At 35.3% G+C, this 7,644-nt stretch overlaps 1 long non-coding RNA gene across 1 annotated transcript; it reads right to left on the reverse strand.

Annotated features, from left to right (window-relative positions):
* Positions 1-2,273: 2,273 nt before the first annotated feature.
* Positions 2,274-6,382, reverse strand: LOC122676983. Its single transcript, XR_006335680.1, has 3 exons — positions 6,320-6,382; positions 4,581-4,721; positions 2,274-2,339 (listed from the first exon to the last, which is right to left on the reverse strand). It is a non-coding gene; the product is annotated as an uncharacterized LOC122676983 (long non-coding RNA).
* Positions 6,383-7,644: the final 1,262 nt, after the last annotated feature.

Consider the following 7,644-nt stretch of genomic DNA (forward strand, 5'->3'; position numbering starts at 1 on the left):
CCACCCTAACTTACCTAAGAAAGTTAAAATAAATATTTCACAGGTTAAACACCCCACACTGCCTGGCAGGCTACAGTCCATGGGGTCGCAAAGAGTTGGACATGACTGAGAGACTAACACTTTCACTTTTCCTTTCCACATAATCTAGTTATGATAATTGTCTATTTTGTAAATTCTTCAAATGACACTAGCAATTGAAAAATGTAGGAGTTCGGGATCGTGAGCAGGCAGGTTGATTCTTTTACCATGTTTTTCTTTTCACATTTTGGTGACAGTGCTGAACATCCAGTTGCATCAGGGTTTTTATTTTTTATAAACAAAATCAGAAAATGGTATGAATAACCTTTTACAATAAAATCCTTCCCCTCTCACATTTGAAATGAAGTTATCAGTTTTACTTACATATGAGCTTCCAACTTCTGCTTTAGTTTGCTGGACTATAAAAATTAGAAAAAGTTGCTGTAAGATAACTATTGTGACACAGGGAAGTCTTCCAGACATCAAAATCTCTTTACCTCCTTTTGAAGATGGATTATATAAAATAACAAATGTTTTAAAAACTTCTATTTCTAATAACATACTTTCAAAACATAAAATTGTAGGTGCATTTTTACTTCAAAGAAGAAAAGAAAGAGAACAGAAAATTAAATTAGGAATAGTGCAAGAGTAGAAAGAAAAATGCTTCATATTTTAAATATAATGAAAGTGAAATTTGAACTTGAAGAAAAATAACAAATGCAAGCTGAATGTGATATATTGAGGAGTATCAAACATTTAAACATCTAAAGAATTATCAATTTAAAATATAAAATTTAAGATTTTAGACCTTCACTGAAGAACAGACTTAAAAAACTATATTATTATCTATATAACAAACCTTACCGTTAAATGCAAGCACTGCTAATATTAACATCAAAATGAAGCAACTGGATTTCGTTTAAAAAAATTTTTTTAAAACACAAAATTTCCTCTTTAAAAGAACAGGAATTTAAGTGGCAATAGTAGTTCGGTATCATCTACCAAATAGACAGAAAAGTTTACAATATATAATCTGAAATGTATTTTTGATACCAATAATTTTTGTGGTTGTTTTTGGCTGAACCACACAGCATGCAGGGTCTTAATTTCCTGACCAGGAACCGAACCTGTGCCCTTTGCAGTGGAAACATGGAGTCTTAACCATTGGACCACCAGGAAAGCTCTCCAATAATTTTTTTATAGTGATAAATTTTAAATCTTTAAAACACTATGGTCCAAATGTACTATCCCAAAATGATCCCATTTTTAAAATATTCTCTATTGTGGCTTTAAAATATTTATATTAGAGAGGTATGATACCGTATATATGCACATATGAGATGCTGCCATGCATGAGACGATTTCTATTTTCCAAGCCCCCAGGGAAGAAAGAGAAAATCATATAAAGCATATAAAAGACAGAAAGGAAACTCAACCCTTTCAACCTGCCTTTTCATCTTATTTACTCTCACTCCATAGTTTTCTCCCCCATCAATACAGGTATGTCACCTAACATTCTATCCAGTCAAAATCTATCTAACACACCCTATCTTTTTGTTGTTGTTTTAGTTAAACACATTCTCCCTCAATTATTACTTCTTCTTCTCTCTGCACAGACATCAAACTAGGGAAACACTGCTATATCTACTCAGTTACACTGTTTGATCTCTTTTAGGTTCTCTGATCTCTATACCCTCATAATTATTGACCATAAAACCATTAGAAATGGCAAGGCCACGAGTCTGTATGAAAGGAGGGAAGAATTAAGGGCAAATGTACTTCAAGACTGCTTAAATTTCTATCCTTTGGAGGTGGTGTGACCTACTATTTCCTGAGTGGTCTTTTGGCAGAAATCACTTTCTCACTCTCTCTTTTCCTCAATTCTGACTTTTAATTACTCTTATTAGGGTTTTACTCAAGCCAGTCCTATAGGGATTCCAGCACTACTGTGAAGGTTCAATTGTAGCATGCTATCAATCAGGAATTACATAAATCTAAGGGGTGGCTGTTGAAGAACAGCAGAGACAAATCACTTTCCAATCCATATTACTGATTTATAGGCTCCAAACTGGCAAAGTCACTGCATCTGTTATGCATATATATACGGTATTTAAGGGTACCCCCAATGATAAGGGTATTATTTTCAAATATAAGATTAATTTGGGCATCAGGACCAATTAGAGAGAGTCCACTCAGAACAGAAGTATCATAATTTTTAAGTTACTTAACTTTCGCCTTCAGACTCGGAGCCTTGCTCTTGTAAAGACTTCTGGAGGTCCTCAGTCTGCTGCTGCAACTCTCGGATTCGCTCTTTGCTCAGCCTATTATAAGATGGGTTACACGTGTTTATTTGTACTGAAAGCCAAAGTAGTGAAGGATTCCTGCATGTGTGCTAAGTTGCTTCAGTCAAGTACAACTCTTTGTTGTAGACCCTACGGACTACAGTCTGCCAGGCTCCTCTGTCCACTGGGATTCTCTAGGCAAGAATACTGGAGACGGTTGCCATGCTCCCGCCCAGGTGATCTTCCCCACCCAGGGATCAAACCCACATCTCCTGCATTGCAGGAGGATTCTTTACCTGCTGAGCCTCCAGGGAAGCCAGGTGCATTTATGCAATTTAACTCACAGAGTATGCATTTAATAGCAACAACCAAAGCTGGACAACTACCTGTGGCTAGATATAATATATGTTATAGTAAACTACTTTCAAGGACATATTCCTTTAAAAAAGATATTTTTATCCTAAAAGCATATATGTCCACATTTAAAAGTTTAAGGTACTTAATGAGTCATGCAAAAGCATGACATTTCTGCAGTGAACTCACTGGAATAAAAATGATAAAACTAGCTCAGTTTTCCTTCAGTTGTATTTTTAATGAATGGAGACTAGGTTTCCGTTTCTTGTTTCAGATTTCCAGGGTATTGCAAGAAAAGGAAGGCCACCATTCTCCAACCATTCCTTCATGACTTGAGAGACGGGCACTAGCAAGTAGTGCAGCCTTTTAACTTGGCAAATCTCATTCTTTAAAACCCTGCTTAGTCATTACCTCTACTGAAGCTACCAGCAAGACAGTATCTGTCTTTCTCCTCATATACATGACAAAACACCCCCTGCTCACTATACTACTACATTTTTCCATTGTTATATATATTACATAATGTAATAATTACCTATTCACATGTCTATCTTCCTATATTAAAAGCTAAAACTTAGCATCTCCAGTGCTGATACTGAATTATATAAATTAGCAATATTTAATGGTCTCTTCGGGTTTCCCTCGTGGCTCAGCTGGTAAAGAATCCGCCTGCAATGGAGGAGACCTGGGTTCGATCCCTGAGTTGGGAAGATCCCCTGGAGTAGGGAAAGGCTACCCACTCCAGTATTCTGGCCTGGAGAATTCCATGGACTGTATAGCCCACGGGGTCACAAAGAGTCGGACACGACTGAGTGAATTTCACTTTCAATAGTCTCTTCAGGAAGCTAAAATGCTATTTTTCTTTTAACTACAGTTGATGTAATAGTACACGTACAAGTTGACAGACAAGGTTCAAGTGTCAAAAATTCCTAGTGATCTCTCAGATCCAATAAAGGTATGTCAAACAAATCCAAATACTTTTATTGCCAGTATGCTATTTGTAAGACGCAGGATAGCAATAGTGGTAACAGCACAGACTCTGAAGTCTGATTGACAGAAGGTTCAAATGCAGGATCCAGAACTCACTGGCTGTGTGATATGAGCAAGTTTCTTAATGTCCTTGCACCCTCCGTTTCCTTGTTCATAAAATGAGATGATCATAGTTACTACTTCATAGAGTTATTATAAGAATTTATGAATATCAAAAAGAGCTTAGAAGCTCACTGGTAAGCACCACATGTTGTTGTTGTAGTATAGTCACTACATTGTGTCTGACTCTTTGTGACCCCATGAAATGTGGCCCTGCCAGGCTCCTCTGTTCATGAGATTTCCAAGGGATCTTCCCGATCCAAGGTTCAAATCCACATCTCCCACATTGGCAGGTGGGTTCTTTACCAATGAGCCACCAGGAAAGCCCAAGCACCACATAAACATTATTTTTTAAAAATATTTATAACTTTTAAGCACCTCACTGGTATCAAATAAATACACCATTTCTTTTAAACACATTATCTGTAATCTTCATTACAACCTGCAAATAGGTGCCATCTGCAACTTATATCTGAGGATACTAAGTGTGAATTTAAGTAAACACCCAGTTAAGTAAAGGTGGCATTCAAGTTTGATTCCATAGTCTATGAACCATCTGTGCACGGGACTGCAGTTGAAACCCAGATTGCCATTTATTCATTTGTTAAGTTTTCTGTCATTTGTGAAGACATATGAGTGAAATTCAAGAGTAAGCAAACTGCTTAACAAAGTCTGCTAGGAATAATGGGTAGTGAGAGATGAAAAACCAAAAACTGAAACTCCCACAAATCCTAATTATTTGAACTACAATGACATCTTCCACTTCTGTGAATCAAGACTCTGAGGTTAGGCAGTGAAATGGCGATGGTCACCGTTATGAAGGAGGGCATCAGTCACCTCTGCTCCGTCTCCAGTTCATTCATCTTGCAGTGCTTCTGTTCCAGCTGCTCCTGAAGCTCCTCAATACGCTCATTCTCAGTACCTTCCTGCTGTAATCGAAGCATCTTATTTTCATGTTGCAGTCGAATGAACACCTCCCTGAGGTTAAAAATCAAAATTTCTTTTTAAATTTTTTAAATATGAGTTTAAAAAATTCTTTAGCTTTTACAAAAGGAAATTTCTATCTACTCAACAGCTGTCACTTTGAAATGTTACTAAAGCCTTCTAGAAGTTTTTCTTTTAAAAAAAATGTACACTGTAAGACTATGTCTCAAAAAACAAATAGTAAATTTTTAAAGGTACAAGATTACAGATCAATAAATGTTTATTATGCAACTCTCTAAGAGATAATATGAATCATTTTTCTTTGATAATTTAGAAACTATTCACATTAAAGTAATACACAGCACATCCTTAGAAAACATATGAAGAAAAAGCAATAGATTTAAGAAATTACAGTCTGCCTAAAATTTTTAAATATACTTTTATGCTAATGACTGTCTTTAGAATTTGGTTTCTAGAAAAAATTTTATTAAAGTATATACACATATATTTTTTAATGCAAATGATAGGAATGGTGTTAAATGAAAAATAATGCTGCTGCCCTCCTAAATCCCATTACCCAAAAGCAACTAATTTCAATTAATCTCAATTTCTGTTCTTCTGAATGCCAGCATGATAACTTTAAAAATATAGGCTCATAGGACTACTTTTAAATGATTAATATCACTGGATATTACTAACTAAAAAGTACAAGTAATTTCCAACCCAGCTTGTAAGGAGCTCTATCTTAACAGCAAAAAACTGAACAAAGTGAAAATCAACAACTTATAAAAACTATGAAAAATGCAAGAATTCAGACACAAAAGGCCACATATTTTATGGTTCCATAAATGGGAAATGTCTGTAATAAGCAAATCCACAGAGATAAAGAGTAGATTTCTGGTTACCTGGAGCTGGCATTGGAGGGGAGGCAGGAATGGGTATTTTTGGGGGAGGATGAAAATGTTCCAGAATTAGATAGCAATGATGGTTGCACAATTTCTGTGACTACACTAAAAAGTACCAGACTGCCCATTTGTAAATGCATGAATTATATCTCAGTAATAAAGAGTAGGATTTGAAGTAATTAATAACTAAAACTGTTGCCACATAAAGGAAAAGAAGACCATAAAAATACCAGAAAAGTCAAATAACCAGAAGTAAACACAGCAGTAAAATACCAAAATAAAAGTTGGGTCAAGAGGAACCTCTAAAACGTGTATTTCAACTCTGGTTTACTTGTCCTGCAATTGACAGATCATCTCCTACTTTCTTTCACTGCTGGGAATTTGAAAACTATGTATTAAAAAGGTTTTCCAGAGTTTAAGAAAGGAAATTCCTGTCCATTAAATAACAGTCATTTTAAAATGATACCAAAGAATTTAAGGATAGAAAAATAAGTTCTACACAATAAAGGCCATATTACAAAAAGCCAGAATATGTTATTCAGCTAGTAAGTGAAATTTTATTTCTGGTAAATTTTTAAACTGCTATAGTAGCAATAACAGCATGATTTGGAAAGTATAAGCAGATGAGAAGAGGTATTTTCAAGCTCTATGATTCATAAAATGAAAAATAAATACTTAGAAAATTATGAAAAGAATTCACATTTCTAATATTAAGTATGGGTTGTCAATTGATAAAAACAAATTTACCTATATTCCACTGGCATAATCTCGGCAGCAAGATTCTCATAACTTTTTGTAGAAGATGCATCTAAACAATATCAGCAACAAAAAAAGATTAACACCTCATTATATCTACCATTAAAAAACCTTTTCTAAATGCAACAAAATCCACCTGCTTGGTTTAGGTGATCCTGTTGCACTTGTGAACATCGGAGCTCTTCATTTGTTTCTTTCAGAGTGTCACGCTGTTCTATTAGTCTCTAAAAAAGAATTATTTATATAAGCAAAATATTTAATTCTGTCCAAAGGCAATGTACTTTATACTTAAGATCATTTATCTTAATATGTTAATTTGATAATTGTTCCCTACTTAGTTAAAAATGACAATGTTTTAGTTTTAATGCTAAGGGGTAACTTTCTCTTGTGTAAATCACATAAATAACAAGATTTTATAGAACACAAAGCTTGTGATTTTCCCAGTAGATAGCTTACCTTTGAGCCAAATGAATTAATTATACAACAGAGTACAAAAATGTAACTGGAGAGTAATAAAAGCACGTGGACTTTGGAGGCAAACACAGCATGGCGTGAATTCAGTTTTACTATTTCCAGTTGTATTATTTAAGGCAAGCTACTGACTCTTTGCCTTTAGATCTTTATCATCAAAACAGGGACACTGATTCATAAGCCCCTGAAAGGTGTTCTAAGTAGTGAATGAGAAGTTTGTCTAATATCTAGAACACTGTCTGGTGTGTAAGAGATGCGAGAAACTTGTTATTTCCTTCAATTACTGAAAACAGCATACTGGAAGTATGAATCTGTGGAAAAACACTATCTCCCAGGGATAGTAGGCTAGGACTTCATGTCATTAGCTATTTCACTTTACTGGACTGGATGCCAGACTGGATGAAGCCAAGCTGGAATCAATATTGCCATGAGAAATATTAATAACCTCAGATATGCAGATGACACTCCCCTTGTGGCAGAAAATGAAGAGGAACTAAAGAGCCTCTTCATGAAGGTGAAAGAGGAGAGTGAAAAAGCTGGCTTAAAACTCTACATTCAAAGGGCGAAGATTCTGGCATCCAGTCCCATCACTTCATGCAAATAGATGGGGGAATAATGGAAACAGGGACAGACTTTATCTTCTCAGGCTCCAAAATCACTGCAGATGGTGACTGCAGCCATAAAACTAAAAGATGCTTGCTCCTTGGAAGAAAAGCTATGACAAACCTAAACAGCATATTAAAAAGCAGAGACATTATTTTACTGACAAAGGTCCATATAGTCAAAGCTATGGTTTTTCCAGAGGTCATGTATGGTTTTGACAGTTGGACGATAAAGAAAGTTGA

The sequence above is a fragment of the Cervus elaphus genome, chromosome 20 (genome assembly GCF_910594005.1).
Source record: "Cervus elaphus chromosome 20, mCerEla1.1, whole genome shotgun sequence".
NCBI lineage: Eukaryota > Metazoa > Chordata > Mammalia > Artiodactyla > Cervidae > Cervus > Cervus elaphus.